This window comes from Dromaius novaehollandiae, chromosome Z (genome assembly GCF_036370855.1).
Source record: "Dromaius novaehollandiae isolate bDroNov1 chromosome Z, bDroNov1.hap1, whole genome shotgun sequence".
Lineage (NCBI taxonomy): Eukaryota > Metazoa > Chordata > Aves > Casuariiformes > Dromaiidae > Dromaius > Dromaius novaehollandiae.
The window spans coordinates 58,940,845-58,963,263 of record NC_088132.1 but is presented as its reverse complement, the minus strand read 5'-3'; the positions used below and the strand labels follow the sequence as shown (position 1 = coordinate 58,963,263).

The following is a 22,419-nucleotide window of genomic DNA, read 5'->3' as shown; positions in this document are numbered from 1 at the left end:
ATAATTGTCAGAAAAATTCATCTGTTTTCCAAGTCCTGCAGAACAACAGATGTGGAATTAAGTTTCAAACAATGTATTCTTAATCACTTACATGTGGACACAAAAAGAACTAGAACTCAGTGGGAACTGATTGGATACTTTGTTAGTGGAGCATAGTGGAGACTTTGCCTTTTTCTTGTGCTTCATTCTCTGAACAAGCCTTTGAAAACAGTGCTAATAAATGAACAAGAAAAGGGTCTGTTTCATAGATTTAACTGCTTTTCAAATGCTAAAACCTCTGGGAACCACCTGAATTGAGCTGGGGAATATTACATGTATGGGTATGTGCAATATGTATGAATAGGAGAGAGATTGTGTGTACATGTATAATTTTCTTCCTTTATTTGAAAAGTTTTTAATACTATAAAGGATATTGGGGAGTAAAGTAGCTCCATATCATCTTTGCACTTTCAAAGGCAATGATTTAAACCAGCCAACTGTTCCTGTAAGAGATTTTGAGTCAGTGTTCAGTTGCTGGAATACCATAAGAAAGAAATTATGTAAGAAAATTTATTCATGTTGCATTCTAAAACTCAACCATCCTTGGAAAAATCCTTTAGAAATAAAGTCAATACAAATGCATCAGAAAATTATAGGTATTGCAGAGGAAAAGTTAGTACTTAGGGACTCTGGAACTTACAGCTTCAAACTTTACAGAATTACGATATTGAATGAGTGCACTGAACAGTCAGACCTAAGGAATTGTCTGATTCTTGTCCTTGGGATGAATTTGTTATAAATGATAAGAAAGCTCATAGAAACGGGGCTATTCATCATTTTTCCCAGTATGATTGCCTTCTCTCGTATATGTATAGGTCTTGAAAAATAGTCACTATTGGTAGGAGTCTGCATTTTCAATTGATGCAGAACTGGAACTGTTATTAAACCATGTAGCTTATTAGATTATTTGCAAATAGATTATTTGATTAAATGTAACCTGGAAATAATTTGCTGCCTTCAACCTGAAAAAAGGGGGGAAAAAACATGAATTTGTTACTTCTTAAATTTTGACAAAGAGAAACTTGATTAAACAGATAAGATTATACCTTGTTTCAGGGTTCAATAGTGAAATCCAGAGGCCCCCTTGGAAGTTTTAAAATTAGCATTGTCATATTGAAGTTGAAGGCTTAAGAGAGCTGTGAGTTCAGCTGCAGATAGTTTTTCTTGGGAAAACAGTGGAGTTGGCCCAAAAACCTGAAGTGGGGCATGAGAAGAGTGGTTGTGACACATCTTTCCTGCCTTCCACGGAGTGGGAATGGTGGGAGTGCTTATACCCTCCATCTCACTGCCTCGTTGGCTGTCCCTTAACTGTTCACATTGCACGTGCATTATTGCATGTACTCCGTTAGCAAGAAAATGGCCGAAGTCTGTTAAAATGCTCATTGCTAATAAAATAGCACAAAACAATGATTTGAGAGATTCAGAGAACAAAAGGAACTTTCAGAAGTAGTTGTTATGCGTTCAAAAGAAGTGTTGCCTCTTAGTTTGTTACAGAGGCCAGTTTTCTGTGAGGGATATAGCAAAGTTCCTGTGTTCTTACAGAATCTTTTATATGGATTCTCTAAGGCTTGTGCTCTGTGAAGTGACCATTTTTTTCCCTTTCGTCTTTGTTTGCAGGGAGGTCTGTTTGACCTTCATTTTTCATGTTTTGTTTCAAAATAAATTTTTGCATGGATATTACTTTGTTTATACAGTTCACAAAAAAGAAGAGCTAATAATAATCAGAATAAACAGCTTTATACCACCATGTCTTGTTTTTTAGGCTCTGTCTAGAGTGCTATAAATGGCTATTTCATGTTCTTTAAAAATGACTTTATGAATGTAGTTGATGTAAACACCTTGTGCATGGTCAAGATTTTTAATAAATGCAGTTGTCTGCTGCTTTTAATGAGGAAAATCATGGGGTACATCTGGTAGTTCTGTAACCTGACGGGTTTTGTAATGCTTAGATGAGAAACTGCATTTTTGATGCTTAATGCTTTGATACAATTTTAAATGGATTTACAACATTGTATCTTCCTTTTAACAGTGGGGGTTTGGGTGGTTTATGGTATTAAATATTAATTTGAGAGCTGATTCAAGAATACATGAGCATATTCTCATAAATACAAAGACCTTTGGATGAGAAAGGCCTTCTTAGTGAGTTTGTTCCCTTGGTATTACAGGCAACCAGGTTGTATGTAATTCCTTTCATGATATTGTCAACCTTTAACTTTAAACTAGTTAGGTTTCCTGCCCAACTTCTCTCGTTCAAAGGCTGTTGCAGAATCTTGGTCTTTCAGAACGATGAGAAATCAGAACGTTTAGATATCTTTTAACCTGAAACTTAAACTTATTCACAGTCAGTTTACGTCTATTTGTTCCTGTGCCAACATTGGCTTTTAAGTTAAGTATTTCTTCTCTCTCCTTGCTATTTCTTCATTTACAGTAACTGTAGGAAACAATTATCTCCTTTTTATCATCATCATTTTGTTAGGCTAAAGGAGCCAAAATCTCTTATGTTTTCTCAGCCCTCCTTTCCCTTGTTCAGGCCAGTGGTCCTTCTCTGTGTCTAATCCAACTTAAATGTCCCCCCACACCACATATGGATAATAATTCTATGCAGTGTTCAAGGTAAGATTTCACAAGAGCTTTTAAGCTACTGATTAATACTTCCCTCTAGGCTGGTGATAACTTTTTTGATACATTCTAAAATTGCACTGGCATTCTTCACCCCCCTATCTTCAGGATTTAGCAGACCTGAGAGCAGCCATGAGATGTTTCTGAAGGTCTTTCTCTTCTCAAAACAATGTATGTATATTAGATAGGCATTCTCTAGGAATTTGAATTGCCAGTAAACTTTAAAAATGTCTAAATCGGATGGAGAATATGACCTGAATTGTAAGTAACATTTTTTTCTAATTCATTGCTTTCATCAAAACTTCTTGAACTAAAAAATTATTCATTGAGAAAGTACCATGGGCTTTTTGTAATTTATAATATAGAGCAAATACAAGTTAAATGAACTGATTCCTATCTCAGTCTCTCAATTGGAAAACACGAGGAAAGCAAAGAATCTTCATTCAGTCCCACGGGTATTGGTAAAAGTGAAAGGAGAAGACATCAAAGATCTTATGATTATCATAAACTTTCTTGCACATTCAATACCTACCTACCTTTGGGAGTGTAAAGGTCAATCAGGGAAAGAAAACATGCAAGCTGGGAAGGCCAGGCATCCATATTCGAGGAAAACATATCTGCATATGATTTATATTCAGGTATTTGTAGTTAGAATCATAGAATAATACAAGTTAGAAGGGACTGCTATAGATCATCTGGCCCTATGCCCTGCTCACAGCAGGACTGGCTTGAATCTAGTTGCTCAGTGTCTTGTCCAGCTGAATTATGAATATTTCCTGGGATGAAGGCTCCTGGGCAACCTGTAAACTTTAGAAGTTTCTGTGGTCTGTCAGCTTAACCCCAGCTGGGGAAGAGGGGTAAAAAGGTTGGGTAACCCTCCCCCTGCCCCATGTAAATGGAGTCCTTGTTGGAGTATTCTGCAAGCCTGTGATTTGGATCCAAAACTGGCCTATGACATTCCAGTTCAGCCTTTCAGGTGCCTTTGTACAGGAAATGGTAAAGGTAGCAATCAATGTCTTTTTTTAAGAATTAATTATAATAACCGTGAAAAGGAAAGGAAAAGCAGAGATAAAATTTTTTTTTTCTCCCTTTCCTCTGAGTCTGGGACTTCAGATGCAGTTCTCCTGTTCATGTGCATGTGTGTACAGAGACAGCCTTTCACAATAGACCATCTTCTTTTAGGCAGTAAAAAGATGAGTAGAAATCTGGGGAAGTAGAATGTTAACCCTAGGAGCTCATAACTTGTAAACAAGTTATTTCTCAGGTAGACAGAACTTCACCAGATGGAATACTCCAGGAAATGTCCTTTAAAGATAAGTAGAACTTCTTACAAAGTGTGCTGTGACAGTCTTCAAAAAGGACTATTATCAGCTTCAGGAAAGCTAATGGGTAAGAACCAATAAAACCCTAAGGTGCTATTTGTCGTATGACCAGGACAGACTGATTTTCCGAAAAGGAGATAGTCCATAGCAGTGCTTAAACAAATTGGCTCCAGAGTAAGCCTAAAATGACAAAAATTAAAAAGGCAAAGAAAAGCTTCTTTGTGGTGAAAAAAACCACAGTTAACTTTTTTCTTAGTTGCTGTTGAATTCCCAGTGCCCCCGGGGCTAGCTATTTCTTCCATCTGCAAACGGAGTATAATTTTTAACTCTTACTGAACACTGGCTCCCTCATTTCCCCTTCCCGGCGTTAGCATCAAAGGGTCATCTCTCCCTTGGCTTGTGACCTCCCAACTGGAAGAGCCGGCTGGATGGGCTGAAGTGGCTTAGGGCTCTTCGCAGAGGGCTGTGGAAACTGCAAGTTGTTCTGCAGAGCTGGAAAACGGGGCAGATAACACTTGAGTGTTTTTATTTCCATGACAAGATTTACATATACACTCAAGGAAGGAAGGCGCATGAAATTTTGTTCAGAACGTCTTTTTTATTTAATTGTGTTTTGTCCAGCTTTTTTTTTTTTTTTTTTTTTTTTTTTTCTCCCTCCAAGACTGAAAATCAGGTCTGAGACACAAGCTGGAGGACAGTTGAAAATAAACATGCTGGTGTGTTCTAAGGGTTTTTTTTAGCTTTGAATTAAGGTCTGGGTGAATGATAGGGCTGCTTATAGGATTGTTCAGCTACGCAAGTTTTTGTAGAAGGAACTGTGCTTTTATGTCACGTTGAATGGCCTAAATACTAGATTTTGTGACTTAGCAAAATCATTATATGAATTGCAGAAGGGATTCATGTTTAAAACAAATCTTTTCATTGGTGGAAGGCCTATAAGAACTGTGCTAACTGGTAGTGTCTATCATTGCTTTAATTTTATAAGCTATTTTTTTTTATCACTGTATCTGTGGAGATGAAAGCTGTGAGGAAGACATGGAAATTAGTCCAAAACAGAATATATGCTTATGACAAATAATGCTGTTTGTCCTGACACCATAGAGGAGTTTGAAACTGTATTTTAAGGAATGTAACAGCTTGTTCATGTCTTAGTAAGCTGGTCCCTGGCTATATGCTTGGTTGCTTTGTTAAATGTCTTTCTTAAACGTATAGGGAAGTTGGATGTTAAAATTATTTTGCATTTCTTTGCTGGTGGGGGGGAAGACTGTGCTTAAGGGAGCATCGTCTTTAGGTTCAAATCACAAAAGAAACAAGTTCTTGGTTAGATTGGAAGAATCCTTTGTGGTGCAGGAGTACTGAAAAACACACGAATTTTCTAAGGGAATTTGGGAACTTTAATGATTGTTTCATTGATTTATAATAGTTGGAGCTTCCATAACTATGACAATATTGACAATATTCTGAATGAAACTTTGGCCTGGAAAACAGGTGTTGGATTGAAGGAAAAAAAGAAAAAAAGCAGTTGTTGGTTAAAGAGTGTGTGTGCAGGATGTAACGTGCCTTGTTTCAGAGCAGCAGGGCAGGACGGCCATGCAGCATTCTGAGACAATCGCAGGCTATCTACCATTTAAATCACGTGGTACGTTATTTGCTAACGACTTAACAAAAATCTACAGTTTTGCTCTCTCTTAAGACTTCATGAGAGGGTAACTTGGCTGTCTTCCTTTGAGACAGTCTGTTCCCCTTCTTCCAGCAGAGTACTTTTTGTGTAAACTTACTGTTTTGTGTGCCACAGTGTGCGGTAATCTGGGGGCAATAATTTGGACGCTAATAATACTCTTCAGAAGCTGTTATTTTTAAGCCACTTGACATTTAGAAAGAAGAATAGCCGAAGCCTGCCAAGTGATTCTAGCCAGTTACCGAAGAGCTGGCTACTGGTAAGAGGGTTTCATGAGCAACCGGACAGCGGGTGAGCGCCCTTGCCTGCCCAGCCTGGCCCACCTGGGGGCCTCCACTTCAGCCCAGTCCTTGTCCCGGCTGCGTTGCAGGTCCCAGTGCTGCGGGGTGCTGCTGTGGGGCCGCTGCGCGACGCCGGGGTGGTGGCTGCAGCATGGAGCCACTCGCTAAGCTGCGGCTTAGGTGCAGCCGCCCCGAGCGGCTTTATGGCCGGAAGGGGCTGTAGTTTGGCGGGCATGGGTGCGCTCTCGCGGGGGGCGGCGGTGCGGGGCCCTTCCTGCAGGGTGCGCCGCCTTGGCGAGGCTCCGGCCTCGGGCTCCCGGCCGCGGCGGGCCCCACGGAGCGAGGCCGAAGGGCTGGCCGTGGCGTAAGGCACCGTGCTGCCGCTCATGGGAGGTGACTTGCCTCTGCTGCGCTGTCCCCGTCTGTGAAATGGGCATACGGCTTGGGAAGCTAGTTCTAAAAGTGAACTTGTTCATTATTTTTATGCAGCCTTGAAAATGGACAGTGCATGTCCTTTTATCCTCCCATTTAACACTAATGGCAAAAGTTCCCACTGATTTCAGAGAGTGTGGGACTGGACTCGTTAATGTTTCATATTATTAATTTCCAATAAAGTTTTAAACATCTATAAAATAAACACTGTAAGATAATATTCATTTAGAGAATAACTTTGCTGAAAATATATTTGTGTATCTCTTACCTTAGTTAGTATTGGCTTATTTGTTAAAGAAACACAGTAATTTGATTCACTGATCACTCAGGTGCTTGTCGAATTAGGGAACAGGCTAAGGGATCTTTCTCATTCACAGTGTAGGTCTGTTAATGCCTCTGCATTTATTCTGTTTAGTTTTGTGGGAATTGCTAGGATTATAAAAATGTAATATTTGGTTTAAACATTTTAATGATGTGTAAAACTAGGCTGCGCTGCTTTCTTGGGCAGGGTGGTGTGGTGGGAAAACTGGAATTAAGAACATGGATCAGCAGTGTATTAGAAGTACATCTGGCTTTTATTAGGTGTAAACTTCAGATCACGTGCATTTGGGTGAAATATTTTCAGTAGTATAAAAAGTGAGAACTTTTTTCTCATTGAAACAGCTTGCAAGTTGTAATGATACTCTATATAGTATGCCAATTTGAATTTGCTTTAAATTGCATAGATAGGTAGTATGATCTTCTAGACTTAGTAAATGAGGTAGATAGTAATGGAGAAAACAAAAACTGAACCTTATTTTTTCATCTGTATGTGAGAGGGAATAATTAGCTTGGGAAGAAATGTTAAAAAATCTATTGTCTATCTTGAGCTGTTAGTGTTTTCTGTGTTGTTTAGCATTGTAATTAATCTATAATTTTTTTAACCTGCTTAGCAGTATGTCCCTTAAGAAAATACTTTCCCTTTCTTGTTTTGCTCTTATTCCTGAAGCTAGCCGTAACGGCGCCTGTTAAATAGTATGTTTTTCAAATTTTACACTGTTCTGCGTTGATAGCAAAAGACAAAGAACCCATTGACTGAATTATTTCTATTCATAGTGACATAATTGGTCATACAAACTTTCCTGAAGTAAGTATATATTTCTTTGATTTGGATAATTACTGTTGTATAATACGTGGAAGTACTGCACGGTAGTATATCTGAAGAAAAAGCTATTTGAAGGAGATGTTTTAAGATACAGTGGATATAACTGCATTCTTTTTTCATTTTTGCTTAGGAGCCTAAGTATACATGGTTCCCGTTGTGCAAAAAGTCAGTATATGTGACAAAGGGATGTTATCAAAATGTCTGTGTTGTGTTAGTAGTGTCTAGTTTATTTGCTTCTCCTGTTGACTGTAAATAAAAATATTAAATCCACAGTTCTGCCTGCTATAGAATATAGAAGACTCTCCCTGAATTATACTAAAATATTGCCTCTTCACAAATGAGGAAGTTCCTAAAAATTAAGAATGTCATGTTTTCTTTGGGGGAGGGAGAGAGAGAATGCCACAGCAAAATTTACAACTGGTTTAGTAGAAAGGAAGAAATGGAGTTCTCTCTCTCTCTCTCTCTCTCTCTCTCTCTCTCTCTCTCTCTCGTTCTCTCTCTCGTTCTCTCTCTCTCTCGTTCTCTCTCTCTCTCTCTTTTGCCAACTGTTGTAAATATCAGTATGAGCTATTGTGAAATTTGTAAGAAAGAGTTCTTGAGAGAGAAAGTGACCATAGACTTTTTTTTTTTTTAATTCTGATGTGCTTGGGAGTATTTTGGTTTAGTTTTAGCCATCTGGGATATAGAGGAAAGTGCACTGCCTGTGTGGTAATGGGGAAGTGGAAGACGTGAGTTTTCTTGCTAGTTCTGTCACAAATCTATTAGACAAAAAACTGACTTGCTTTTTAATAGAGTGCTTGCTCTCCTTCTTTTTTTGGTATTTGTTGTGTTTGGGTGAGGAAAATCATGGCTGTGCTTTTGGCAGGTGGATAGATGTATGACAAAAGGTCCTTTTGCCTTTACAGGCTGATCCTATCTTATCCTGTCCATATCACTTTATTTTCCTTAGGAGCCAGGACTCCATGCAAAAAAACTTGTGTAAAAGCACCACTTAATTCTAATTGTCTGAGCAATCCATTGATTTTTCCATATTTAAAATTGATCTTGTAGTTAGATGCTTGAGCAGGTCAGGGTTTAAAAGAAAATGATTTGACCTTTTTTATTTATGACATGTAGTTAGTCTCTGCCTCTCCGAGCATTGCTGTATTTTCATTGTCGTGTACATTAACTGCTTTAGAAACCGAAGGAAGAAGTTGGATCAAAGCTGCTTGATCCAGTCCCCTTGACTTTTATGGTGGAATATGCTACGTGCCTGGAATTCAAAGGCAATTTGAGGCCTTGCTTGACTTTCCAGTACCCCCAGTATGTTTTCCTCCGTCTGTTCTCAGCAGCATGCTTTGATAAGAGTCCCACACAGATTTTCGTTTGTGAAACCATGTTCTCAAAAATCAATTTATACCTCTTCATTAGATCCTCCTGACTTGCTGAGTCATTTTATTCTTGTAGATAAAGAGAAGTTCTCTGTATGTCCTGCCCTGATCTATGGATAAAAATTAAGTTTTTCTCATTCTAGGAAAACCTGTAGTTCAGAATCATAGAATCCTCCTGGTTGGAAGGGGTCCCAGGAGGTCTCTAGTCCAACCTCCTGTTCAAAGCAGGGTCAGTACTGAAATCAAACCAGCTTGCTCAGCCCTTTGGCCATTTGGGTCTCCAGAACATACAAGATTTCACAGCTTTTCTGGTCAAGCTGCTGTAATGTTTAATTGTTCTTATAGTGAAAAAATATATCCAGTATGAACTTCCCCTGTTTAAATTTATGACTGTTGTCTCTCACTCTCCCACTGTGCACCTCAAAAAAATGGACCCAGGCTCTTTACTTCGTAGCACCCTCTTAGGTGTTTGAAGGCTGCTGTTAGGTTTCCTTCCCCTAAGTCCTCTTTTCTCCAGGCCGAGGGAGTCCATCCTCACAGGGCATGTCCTCCAGCTCTCTGACCATCTTGATGGCCCTCCACTGGACTCGCTCAATTTTATCAACACTTTTCTTGTACCGGGGGGCAAAACTGGACATGGTATTCCAGATGCAGTGTAAGAAGTTTTGGATGAAGGGGAAAAATTGGGTATCTACCGGCAAAGCTCCTGTTAATGTAGCCCAGGATATTCTTGGCTTTCCTTGCTGCCAGACCACGCTGCTGACTCATTTTTAGCCAACTGTCCATCGTAATCCCCAACACCATTTCAGCAGAGCTACTCCCCAGGTAGTCAGTCCCCAGCCTGTACAAGGAGTTAGTCCATCCCAGGTGCAGGACTTTGTGTTTGTCCTTGCTGAATTTCGGGAAAAGCATGTGTGTGGGGAAAAGGTTTGGGAGGTGTATTCCATAAGCTTGTGGAGTTGAACATGCTATCAAAGTCTTGTTTTTTTTATTCCAACATTTTAGAAACTTCTTCCTGAATTACACCAAAATTTAAAATACTGTTATAATTTGGAATCAAATATGCAAATCACTTTAAATTTAGTTTCGAATTTTGACATACATTAATAGAATAGAGGAAAACATGCAATTTGGAACATGCTTAGTGGTTTATGCATTACTCTTCCACGCATGCTTATTTTTCTTAGTTCCTTGGTGGTTTGGAGTGATGTCCAGAATGCTGCATTTCTAACAAAGCCGAAGTGTCGTGATAGTGAAGTGTTACCCATGTGCATATAGCCTTTTACAAGCAGAGTTCTAGTATTCCAGCCACTAGTACTTATCATAAATAGTGTTTTAATGTTTTTGGCTCCGTACGCTTCTTACATTTTACATCAATTATTTTTCTAGGTATTGCCAGATGTCCGAAGTGGTTGACCTAAGTGGTTGATCGAAAGACTTGGAACACAGGTGAGTAAAACAAATTCAGATTACTTTAGCTGGTGTTTCTGCATGCTGTCTGACTCTGAAGTTTGACTGGTGTTTGAGAGATGGAAGATGTGCAGCAGATTATTCCTCTTAAATATTTTTTTCTTAGCCTAATTTTCTGTCCAGAGCATTCATCTAATTTTAAAGCAGAAATTTTAAGAAGGTGAAGAGGATATGGCCTCAGTGATTGCTTTTGATGAGTGAAACTTCTTTTTCCCCACCCTCGGGTCAGAAAATACTGAACTTGAATGACTGAACTTCAAATATTTCAAGCAGAGTAACTTAATCTATACTTGTTAAAGTAGTAACATACACCATGACCTGTTGTATTTAATAAGTGGTGCCTGAATACAGACTTCACAGAACTATGACAGTACATACATTAAACAATTATAAAATAGGATATGATTTTAGAATACATGTAAACCTAAGGTGAGTTAATAAATTACTGAAAGCTGAATTTTTTTCTTTCTTTAAACCCCCAAGCTTATTTCTGTGGTTCCTAGTTCTCTCTGCAAATTGTGGTGTCCTTTGTAAAGATAGATCATCTTGTTGATCCCCTATGCCCTTCTCATTGCTGTTCCTTTGCATCCTATGTGCCAATTATGTCCCTACTGTGACTACAGAAGCATGCAGGAAGGGAGGAAGAAAGAACTTTTAAAATGTCAGATGTCAAATACTTTTTCTAGTGAATTTTCTGTAGTGGTACGGTTTCTGATATTTACATTAGTTCAGGTAGCGCTCTAGAATAAATGTTACAGATTCTTGACAACTTTGAATGTATTCAGTTATCTAGGATATTTTTGGTCATGGGGACAGATGCAGATAGATCCAAACAACATTCAAGTTCCCGTTGAAAAATCCACGTTTTGCTCTTGCCTGAAGTGATAGACTTGAGAGGAGCCACATTTAAACTTCAGGATCATGAAGAACTATGCCAGAAAGAATTCAAACTACACTGTATCTCATCAGCTAGTCTCAGTCTCACTTAAATACCCGTGTGTGTGTGGATCTGTGTGGCTTTCTTTACCTATGTGATAATGTGGCACACTTCTTCATGCTGTGTAAGTTACGTGTTCCAGACCACACAAGTGCTCCACCATGTCAAATCGATGTGTTAATCCAAAAGGTATCACTCCACTATATCGATTATGTGGTCCCACAAAAAGCTCTAACAATCAGAAAGATTCTTTACAAGTGTACGAGGGAGAATTCTGGTCTGTGCCTCTCTTTGCATAGACTGATAATTGGCCAGGTGACCATAGGCCCAGTATTCAAAAGTCATCTGTCCTAAAATTCTGAAAATAAAAACTATCTTTCTGTCATGCTAAACTTAGATCTATGTTTTCAGGGAATTTTAAAGAAAATGTACATAGTGTTTTAAAAATAACTCCAAGAAACTTGCTTATGACTGCTGCTTGTTGGTGACTCAAATGTGTTTAAAAGTAATCTTAAGAAGAACTTACTAGCTCATAAGAAGCAACTTCTAATACTTTACTGACATTTAATTTCATGATTTTGAACTGAAATCATTTCCTCCTTTACAGAGTGCTGATACTTGTTATTTTATGGTTAATATGGTGACCCTTCCGGTGAGATGCTGTGACATGGGGTTCTGATTCATCAGAGAATTTGAGGATATTAAGGCCTATTGAAATACAGTTAAAATGCTATTTGTATAGAAACAAAGGAAGTGCTTAAGAGTTTATTGAGTAAGGGAAAAGCTGAAGCACCACCTTTTGTTAAATTGGAACCTTGCTCATGTTTTGGGTCACCAAGATGCCATACAACACTTTCACAGCTCTTGTTAGGAATGAAAACTGAACTGTGTACTTCATGGTCCTCTGGCCATGATACCTGGTAGGCAATTTATACAGCTTTATGCAACAATGAATATAAGGATTCATTCATTTGATGCTCTTTAAGGAGCTGCTAGTTGAGAATTAAAGAAAGTTCTTAAAAATTTAAACCTGCTTATTGGATACTGTTACAGATTAAGCATGAGTTATTTTACAGTAACATGCCTTTGACCAGTTAAGATGGGAACCGTGTGATGCTTAGCAACATAACAAAAATACTAGCACATGCATAAAGAACGTGAAGCTAACTTAAACAAAGACTTGAGCGACTGTCAGCAGATTGCACAGCTAGTAAGGTTCGCTCTGTGCAGATCTAACATGTTAAAAGAAATCTGAAATTGTAACTTTTTTCATAACTAAATATGTAAATAGAATAGTTTCCAGATCTGTCACTGAGCCTAGCTGTCTGAATGTTCTTCATAGGCATTATGAAAGTTGTCTTTAGGACATATTTGAGAATAGGAAAACACTTAAAGATTTTTCATTTCAGTTGCAATTCTTTTGAAGTATTCATAATAAAATTGTAACTGGAAGCAAGAAATAAACAACCGAGATGAAAATTTAAAGGATAAAATTACTTTCTGATAAGCTTTTAGTTAAATCTGTGATATTTTGTTCACTCTTTCCTCTCCTTTTCTGCCCAAGGTTTCTATTTAATTGTTAATAGCATTCACATACTTGTGAGTGAATAGCATTCACCAACCTGTATGTATGCTGCGTTGTGTTGCAATAGGAGTGAGATATAGGCTAATATGCCTTTTTTATATACATTTTGTTTGGAAGAGGTTGACCTAAGCTGAGCTGGGCATGGATAAGCCAAAACTTTGAGGTAATGTTGTTCTTTTGATATGCTGTTAACTGTGACTTTTGGAATAAGTATTCTGCTTCTCTGGGAATATTCTCAGCATTGAATTAAAAGATCAGCAACTTTAATCTAGCAAGAAATGATTATTTAATTATCTATCATTAATAAATTAACACAGTCTGATAGGAAGTCTCTTCTATACAGTGACAGAAAGGTACCTCAGGACTTTCACTTCTGGCAAAGCCGATGGGAAATTCTTCTCTTGATACCAGTGGTGATAGATCCATACTATTTGGGAGTAACTGTGAAAACAACAAACACATGCATGAAAGACAGACCCTGAAATTGGATTAGGCAACAATCACCAGTTATTATTTGAAAAATTAAAATAATATTTATCAAGCATTGATCAGTGTAGGGGTACTAAGCTCCATCCTGGTCTCTGACATCCCAATGACATTAATCCACACTCCAGTCTGATGCTGCAGGAAAAGTTGGGTGCTGCTCTAGACATTGGTCTTGAACATCTCTGGAAGGCAGGAGGCTTAACTGTAGTTGAGGAATGTCAGCCTGGAGACTCTGATGGATAATAAGGAGTCTGGTCCCTGCAGATTTGGAGGTCTGATTCCCTCTTCTCATAGCTGAAGTTTCACCAGCCACTTGCCAATATTTTTGCCATAGACTGATGCATGGCTGTAGTTCTTGGACCACAGGCTTTTCACAGCTCAGCTACTCTGAAACCGGCCAGTTGATGTGACATACTCTGCTAAGTTGCATGTGACTATAACTGTGGAAGGAGATTCTGCCCAGCCAGTCTGGTGGTTCTTCAGGTGAAAATACATACCTCCTTTTCCTGCCTACGATATCACTTGGGATTGGAGGATGAGGGTTGTACTTCTGGCATTGGAAACAACTGGGAGAAACCAAGGCGAAGGAAAGCAAGTAAAGTGTCTTTCTGAAGCTCTTTGCTTATGTCCTGACAGCCATTAGAGAAAGGACAGCCATGGCTTACTCAAGGTCTTCCAGCTGCCATCTTATCCCTGTATAACCATATAATTTGTTTGTCCGCCTCATAGCAGTGTTTGACTTCAAGAATTATGTTTTAGGGTTCTGATGAAGCCCTGCCGTATCTTAAGCCCAAAATAGAAAAATTCTTAATAGGTTCGATGTAACTAAAAAGCCACCGTGTGTTAATCCTGCTTAGTTCACAGTGGAAGGATACAGATGGGGGCAGGAGGTTGGTTTTTGTATTTTTGTTTGTTTGGGGGTTTTTGGTTTTGTATGTAATAATATGGAGATAGGAGATTTTTTTTCTCCCATGGAAGCCAAAAATGGAGCTGTAGCCAGTGTTACTGGTTTTACTTTTTTGTTTGTTTGTTTTGTTAGCAACCAGAATAAATAGCAAGTTATACATTTATACTACTTTTTCTATGTGGGCTGTAATATGTGAAGCTAGTAACAGCAACCTCTCTACTCTGTGTGTGTGTGTGAATTCCAGACAGTTTATCTTTGTTCCTTCTTTTGAGAATTTTGAAGTATTTTAAAATCACTAACCTAAAATAATGCCTCACTTCTGTTTAATAGTGACAGAAATAGCAGTGGATCTTTTTTTCATAACACTCTCTTTGCTTTTGTGTATCATTAGAGGGGAGAGGATGAGCTACTGAGTTGAGAAAATATTGAGGTTAGGAGGTCTTTCCTTGGGAAAGCATGAGAAGCTTTTAGATGCTGTAAACCAGGCTGAACTGATAATTTGCTTATGGAACAGCAAATGATTTTTATTTCTAGAAGCATGTGCAGTTCTTGACATGGGGGTGCCATGCTGCAAGCAGTGAGTAAATAGCAATTGCAGCTGCAGGAAGAAGTGTGGCTTAGTGGCTTAGGGCTGCCTGTAACGACCCTTGCGTTCTAGTTCTACCTCTGTTGTTAACCTGCTACAGTTACTTCATTTCTTACTTGTTTTGTCTGTTTAGATTTCAAATCCTTTGGTCCTGATACTGTCTCTTCGTGTGTCTCGCTATACGTTGGTGTCTGTGGATGCCTTCAGTTGTCGTGTGATTATTCTCACTTACAGAATTTCTTTCATGCTGTGACATTAAATCTCAGGGGCTCACTGCGTGACATGGCATCTTGGAGACACTTGATTATTCATTCTGAAAGAAGAAAGCTAGTCATACTATCCAGAGCATGGTTTAGTGTTGCAGCTGGTCTTATGCAATGGCAGGCTGATGCCAAAAGGGGCAGTACCACTTCAGCCTGTTCTTTCCCTCTCTTGCATCAGCCCCTCTCCCCAAGGCGAGTTCAAGATAAGTAGCTGATTCAGCAAAAGACCTAGTTTCCTGGCAAGGAAAGCTGCATCAGATAACTATGCTGGCCTGGCTCGTCCTGTGGCTGTGAAATTACTAGATTCAACACAAGGGACAAACGGGGAATCAGCAGCTGGAAGTAGGCGGTGAGAGTGGTACTGTTTCTTTCGGCAACAGGTAGTAACTACGCCAGATGAGACACAGCATGAAAATGAATGCTCCCTAAGAGCTGCGTTTTCTGACCAGATTTTGAACATATCAGAGCAATGGCTTGTGATAGCCCAACTTTGTTTCTGCTTGATATTAGTTGCTGCTGCTCCCTATTCTTCACTGACAGCATTTCTTTTTCTACCATTGCTTTATAATTGGCTTTTCTGAAGTAGCAGTCATCTTTATGATCCACACTGCACTTTCTAGACATATTTCTGATGCCTAAATATAACTTTTGTTTTATTCAGTATTACTTTAAATTGAAGTCTACTTAATCTTGCAAATTGAGCTGACAGAAGCTGCCCTTGATGTGATATATTCTACAGTTCTTATATTTATGATTTCCCCTTTAAACCCTGAAGAAACTTCATTCTTTGAAAATGATTTCTGTAATTCAAGTTGACTCTGAAGGGCATTCGTCATCCACTGCCCTTTCTCTTAAAAAGGTATACACCAGATTAGGTTGGTTTCTTAGATCTTATTTTCTTTGCAAGTCTTATGTAATAAGATTTTGTGTTGAGGGAACTGTCTTTTCTTCCTTGCTCACCCTAAGTGTCTGCGAAATAAAAGGGAAGAGAGGGGGAAAGAGGAAGACAAGTGAAATGTTAAAATGATTTTGGAAAATTAGTGACTAACTTTAATCAGAGATCTTTCACAAACAGCCCACAGGTGTTTGCAAGGATATGAATATTTCCTGTCAGTTACACGTGCTGCTGAGGTCACCGAGTAAATCCAGCGAAACCAGAGGCATAGCTCAGCTGCTCGAAATGCAAGCAGGCCTCCGAGAGCCTGCAGCCCAAGGGGAGCTCCGGCTCAGAAGCTGTCTGTGAGACTGAGCTGGCCGGGGATGCTGTCGAAACTTCACATCTGTTATTTCTTACTGCCCACTTTTCTGGCAACAGCCAATCTTCATTTTTTCCATTATAGGCAGCTGCTGGAACTAAAAAAGAGCTTGAGCTCATTTTCAGATGTGCTAGGCAGAAGGGGAGGAAAAGGTAAAAGACAGTCTTTCTGCCGTGTACTACAGCACACTGACTTATTTCAAAAGCATGGGATCTGTGTTGTGCTCTCTAGATCTGTCTGAAGATGTGTTAGCCTATGCGTGAAAATCATTTGTTACAAATAGGGCCATCGGAAAGTCCAGGAAAACAAATCTCTCAAAAATAAGCTGTCAGTGAAAGAACTAGAAGAAATGTGTATAGATTGAGAAGGACTGTTTGTCAGGAATTGCCAAAACTGTCATTGCATCTTGCTCTCTACCCTGGGTGTGATGAGGGCTCCCTTGCACAGAAAGTAGAGCCATGCACAGAGCTCAAATATGGAGCCAACAACTTTATGTCCAAGTAGGCATTTACCACCTGAAAGAAATAGTTCTCATTTTATTTCTTGAGACAGACTTATCCTTTTTCTCAGTCCCCCAGAGGAATTCTTTTTGTGTACCCTTCTGGCCCTCTCTATCTTAAGTTGTTGGGGCTGTGAGATTGATTCCCAAAGCTATTAAAAGGAAGGAGAGCATTATGGCCTCCAAACAAACGTGCAAGTAGCCTCTTTCTATCCATTGAAATTCGTGTGTCTAAATACATAGTGGAAATGAAGCAGAAGGCAACAATATTTTTTTCAATAATATATGCAGGCAGACCAAGGAAGAAGTATTTAATGAGAATAATGAGCTGAGTGGCCTGGGCTGCTAAGTGAGCAAATGTTACTAGATGAATTTTTAATGAATACTAGGTAAACACCAAAATGCCAATTGCATTGATTTTTAAAACAGCATGAGATCAATGAAGGTGTGACTTAATCAAGGACACCCAGTGATGTATTGGCATGAATTCCTGACACCCAAGTCCTGTGCTCTGATCATGCCACTGCAGTCCCGTTTAGGGGCAGTGCTCCCCTCGGCACAGTAATCGGAGCACACGGCTATGTAACGCGGAAGGACTTACGAGGAGAGCATTAACAACAGTGAAAGAATATGGTTTGCTTTCAATGGAGTGGAATAATTGGGAGGAAATGAAGTAACATGTCTGACCAAAAGCTGGATGTTTTCGTGTGCTATATATACCTCCTAAAATACTTAAAAGATGCCTATTATAATGTCTTTAAAAGTAATATCTTAATCTCTTATTGTCCTAAGATATTAGAATGGTATTCTGGTAGAATATAGCTAATATCCATGATAAAATCAAGTATTGCTGTATGAAAAATATTTTAATAATACCAAGTGTAGGCTGATGAGGGCTTTTTATATTCCTTTTTAAATTTTGTTTTATGCAAAATAGAAATACAAACTGAGTGTTGTCCGTATTTTTGTACTCAAACACTTTTTGATTACAAACATACTGGTGTTGTGGGTGTGTGCGAAGCATCTGGATAGTACTATATTATAAAATAGTAAATTAATACAAACTTTTTTAAGTAAGCATCTTTTGCATCTGCTAGTGCTAACTGCTGCCCGGAGTTGCATATGTAACGGTGCAGAAAGTTGCAGGAAGAACGTATGCAATTAATACTGAAGTATCAGCACAAACTCCTCAGCTCGATTGTACCTTACTCCTTATTTATCTTTGTTTTTTTCACCATTCAAAAATATATTTGAAAACCCTATTTAATGGCCTTTAGTTTTGAGAATGTAGTATTAACTTGCTTAGAGCATGAAGTGCACTTAAACCTCTGTCCTCTGTTTTGTCTAGTTGGTAGAAGGTTGCAGTTGTCCTTTACCGGATCATTTTTAAATCCACCTCTTAGACAAACAATACAGGAAGATAAAATATTTTCATAAAGATTCGTTTGGGGGCAAAATTTAATGCAGATGAAAATTAAAAAGTTCATAGTCTCTAAAGATTTTTTTAAACAAGGAAAATATCCTTCCCTGCAGATAACTTTTTGTTGTTGTTTACTGGGAAAGTTAATCCTGAGAAGAAGAAAAAGAAATTGTATACTAGGGATGTTGAAAACATCTGCTGAAATTCAACTAGTTTTCCAGAACGCATTGAGCCTATTTCTTTCTGGAAATTGGATACAGTTCATATCCCTTCCTGAAACTGTCAAATCTGTTGGGAGTATGATAATAAAGTACTGTTTTGCACATATGTCAAGACAACATTATTTTTAATGTAAACATTTCCTAGGTCTCCCTCCCTGGCATTCCCACCCATTCAGCTTCTGCTGTTTGGTTATCAAGCAGGTTTTGTTTGTTCCTGAGTTTTTGTTGATGACCATTTTCCTGATGGCTTTAGCAACTCTACCTCAGGGACATCCATGTCATACTAGTACCTGTGAAACACAGAGGGACTGTCCTGCTTAGGCTGCAGATGGGACCCTAAGGGAATCGAGTAGAATTGACCAACTGCCATGACTCTTACTTAGAAAGGTGTCCTCATCCCATTTATTTTTCCTTTTTTTTAATCACCAATCCGTGTGTATACTTCCTTCTTATTGAACGAAATTGGTAATCAGTATTAGCACATTTTAATTTGTGGCATATTTCAAAAAATTTTTTGAAAAATTCATCAGTTCTGTTTTAGGATAGAACACTGCTAACACAAGCATTTTTTGGATCACTTTTTCTGGAATCTGGAAATAACCGAGTAATGGAATTCATGATAAACAACAGTTTCCTGATGACAAGTCTCACATAGAGACTGCAGGAAGTTCTATGGAAAAGGAGAAAAAGAAAAAGGTGTAGCAAAACTAGAAAAAACAAATCTACGTAAGACAGCTGCTGTGGCAGTAATTTTTTTAATTATTATTATTATTATGAAGAAAGTTTGTCTTTATATTCTCAATCTGTTTTCTTAATTATTCACTGGCGGTTTTGCTCAGACATGTGGAGAGTGCAGGCCTGAGTAGAACTTGGCCCACGGTCTCCTTGAATACTTAACTTTAATATCGTTCTCTAGAGACTGTTGTCTGCTTGTAGTAGTTTCTCTTCTCAGTGGCCTTGTGAAATGTTGCTACCTTAAGATTTGATATTTTTGACACTGCCCATTCAAGACATGTAATTTAACAAGAATATAATATTAATATAGTGAATTTTTAAGTTACACATGGAATCTAAAAACAATAACTCAGTCCAGTACCAACAAGCATGCTAATAAATTATATGAAATTTACTGTATTAGCAATTCTAGTGTGCTGTGAAATGCAGTGTCATGCATTCTGGAATTATAGCATGATATTTCATTTATTAAAAATAACAATTCAAAATCTAGGACTGAATGAAGGAGGGCCAGTCTTTTTTTTATGCTTAGAGTAATTTATTTAATTTTGTTTTCCTGTGCTCTGATTCCTGTATCTTACTTTGGCTTAATGACCATTTTATAGAAATGAGACTTGGAAAAGTTTAGGTATGGGTGTGCCTAGGCACATATTGGAAAAACTTGTCTTTCATTTTTGTTCTGTTTATTCATCTCAGCTACAGTTCTGGTTGCTGAAGCACATTCATAGGTACGTGGTTTCTAGGCTAGATAATGGAAGGAATATCAGACTTGAGAAGCTCGAGAAGAGCCTCGTGATGATGATGTAAAACAGGGTTTGTTCTATTTCTGTCTCCTTAATATAACAGTATGACATTTAGTAAGCCCTTTGCCTCTCTGCTTCAGCTTCCTATCTGCAGAAATGGTCGCATCATCACAACTCTTCTGTAAGTGATTCTCAAACATTTCAGAGGGGACTCGGGTTTTTTTCCCTCCTCCTCCTTCTCCCTAGTAATTTTATACCCTGTCCATAAATGCACTCTGGGCTGTCACAGACTAGACTGTCTCCACCTCTTCCTGAATGTAATAATCAAAAACTTATTCTCCCTGCAAATAATCTTTGTATCTCAAGCTCCAGTGACGTTATCCCTTGAAGGTGCTGCCTAATCTGTTCCTCTACCCTCTGCCAGAATCCTGCCATCTGACTTTCATTGGGCTCGCTGCATCCACCCCGCTGCCTGAGTGGCTCTGTACACCACTAGCTAGGTGTACATTTCTTTTCATGCCCTTGTTTGCTTATGCAGAGATCTCTTTGGGGAGAGGAAGTGCCTCTTCCTCCCGCAGCCCTGTTCCTTATAGGCCAGGCCCACAGCCCCTGGCCTGGCCTGGCCAGCAGGGCTGGATGTCCCTAGGAGGAGAAGTGCTGCCCTGCGTGTGGGGCTCGTGTATCTCGGGTCAGTTCATTATTACATAGTGGAAGAGGAAAAGGTAAGATGAGAATGAGGAGGCATCCCCAGCTCAACCAGTCATTACCACGTGCACAGACAGAAGGGCAGCCAGGATCCTCATGCGTGGCCTGGCTCATTTTCTATATTCTGTCCCTGCTGGTATGTTTTTTGCATGGCTGCTAGCAAGAGACGTGCTTCAGGGGGAGTATGAGCAGTGGCAGAGGCTGGATGGAATTTCCCCTTCCCCTATTTGCGATTCTCTGTTTTATATATCACTTTTAATAGAGAGATGGGTGTTGGGACTGGAAGTGCAAAATCAGAATTTTTAACGCGTTTTGTGTAGAAGTTTTCATTCTTGTCTGTCCTACATTCTGACGCTCTCCCACGGGTTCTGCGTTCGCTGCGGCGCCTGTTGCAGCTTTCCTGTCACTCTTGGTAACGGACCAGTACAGAGGTATATACTGTGCCAGTGGGGAAGAATGTGTTCTTGATAAATCAAGATCTTTCTCTGTTCCGTCTTGAGTGAACTCTTCCATATCACAACCTAGGCAGAGCAGAAATGAAAATGAAATGGAAAAAAAAGAAGGCTTAGAGGAAATAGAGTAACTTATTAAAAAACATCAGAGGTACTTGAGATGATCGGCCTCATTAACCTGAAATGATGTGAAATGACATTTCATGAGAGGAAGGTCTAGAAAGGCTATGTAACTTAAAATCCATTTCCAAGCCCAAAGATGCATACAGAACCTTAGCACTATTATGAAATGCACCTGGATGCATCGCTCCAACTTTCATGCTTACAGAAAGCCTGTCAGGAGTCTAGCATTTTCAGAAATTTGAGGAGCATTAAATTTGATTGCTTTGGAGCACTTTTAATAATCTTATCTGTTGCAGCATCAAATAGCACTACATAATTGGGAACAACCTTCTTCTGATGCTAACTGAGTCTGATTCAGAATAACTGTAAAGTGTAATTGAGATGTATTGGAAGTGTTTTGCAATCATTAGACAAAAGGACATTTTTAATTGATAAATTCTTGGGCGGTATTATGGAGAAAGTGATAGGAATCCATAACTGCAATTGTCTGAGGAAACATACAGAGAGAAAAGAATGGGATTTTAGCTACATAGGCCTTCTTCAATGATATTCTGGAGAAGGGAGGAGTTTTTTGCATTTACTTACAAATACCAGATAAGTCTCAACTTACCTGTTAGAAATATTCCTGTTTTAAAAGTTGACTTTATGGAATTCCACAAAGGCTGGTGAAAATCGGAGGAGCAGAGGAAGAGGTGATAAATAGCAAACAAAACAATACAAAAATAAATGCCACTAGATAGTTCTTATAGAAACAAAGGTGAAAGCTATTAACTGCCTGGCTCCCACCAGGTAAATAACACTTGGGTTGTCCTCTCTCCCTGCCCCCCACCCCCGCCCCCATGTGAGCTATTAAAGGTGTCCAACTGTGAGGTACATAATCTGATAGGGTGTCACAAGAGCTTCTGAGGACCTTCCAGTGATAGTAGTATCATCTCAGTAGAGTGTTGGGCCCAGAATCATAGAATTGTGGCAGAACATGCAGAAGAGGACATGGAACAAAATAAAATACTTTGAGAAGTGTTCCATGAAGTCATTTTAAAACTTGGTTACAGAAGGGAAGAGAAATTGGCTGTTAGTACCAGAGATGAATCTGATGGAGGCACTCTGGAAGAAAACGGCGGTGTTGGCTGTAAGAAGATGTTAGGG

The 22,419-nt window shown here is 39.0% G+C and overlaps 1 protein-coding gene across 5 annotated transcripts in view; it reads left to right on the top strand.

Moving 5' to 3' along the window:
• Positions 1-22,419, top strand: part of LOC112987069 (LHFPL tetraspan subfamily member 2 protein) — a 134,608-nt gene that overhangs the window by 54,976 nt on the left and 57,213 nt on the right. For 3 of the 5 annotated variants that reach the window (XM_064501730.1, XM_064501732.1, XM_064501731.1), the window contains one exon: positions 10,275-10,334. The exons of 1 other annotated variant lie outside the window; for it this stretch is intronic. The gene's annotated coding sequence lies outside the window, so the exon portion shown is untranslated. Of the gene's footprint in view, positions 1-10,274; positions 10,335-15,447; positions 15,469-22,419 lie in introns of those variants that run through there. One more of the 5 variants, XM_064501735.1, reaches the window with a different exon arrangement.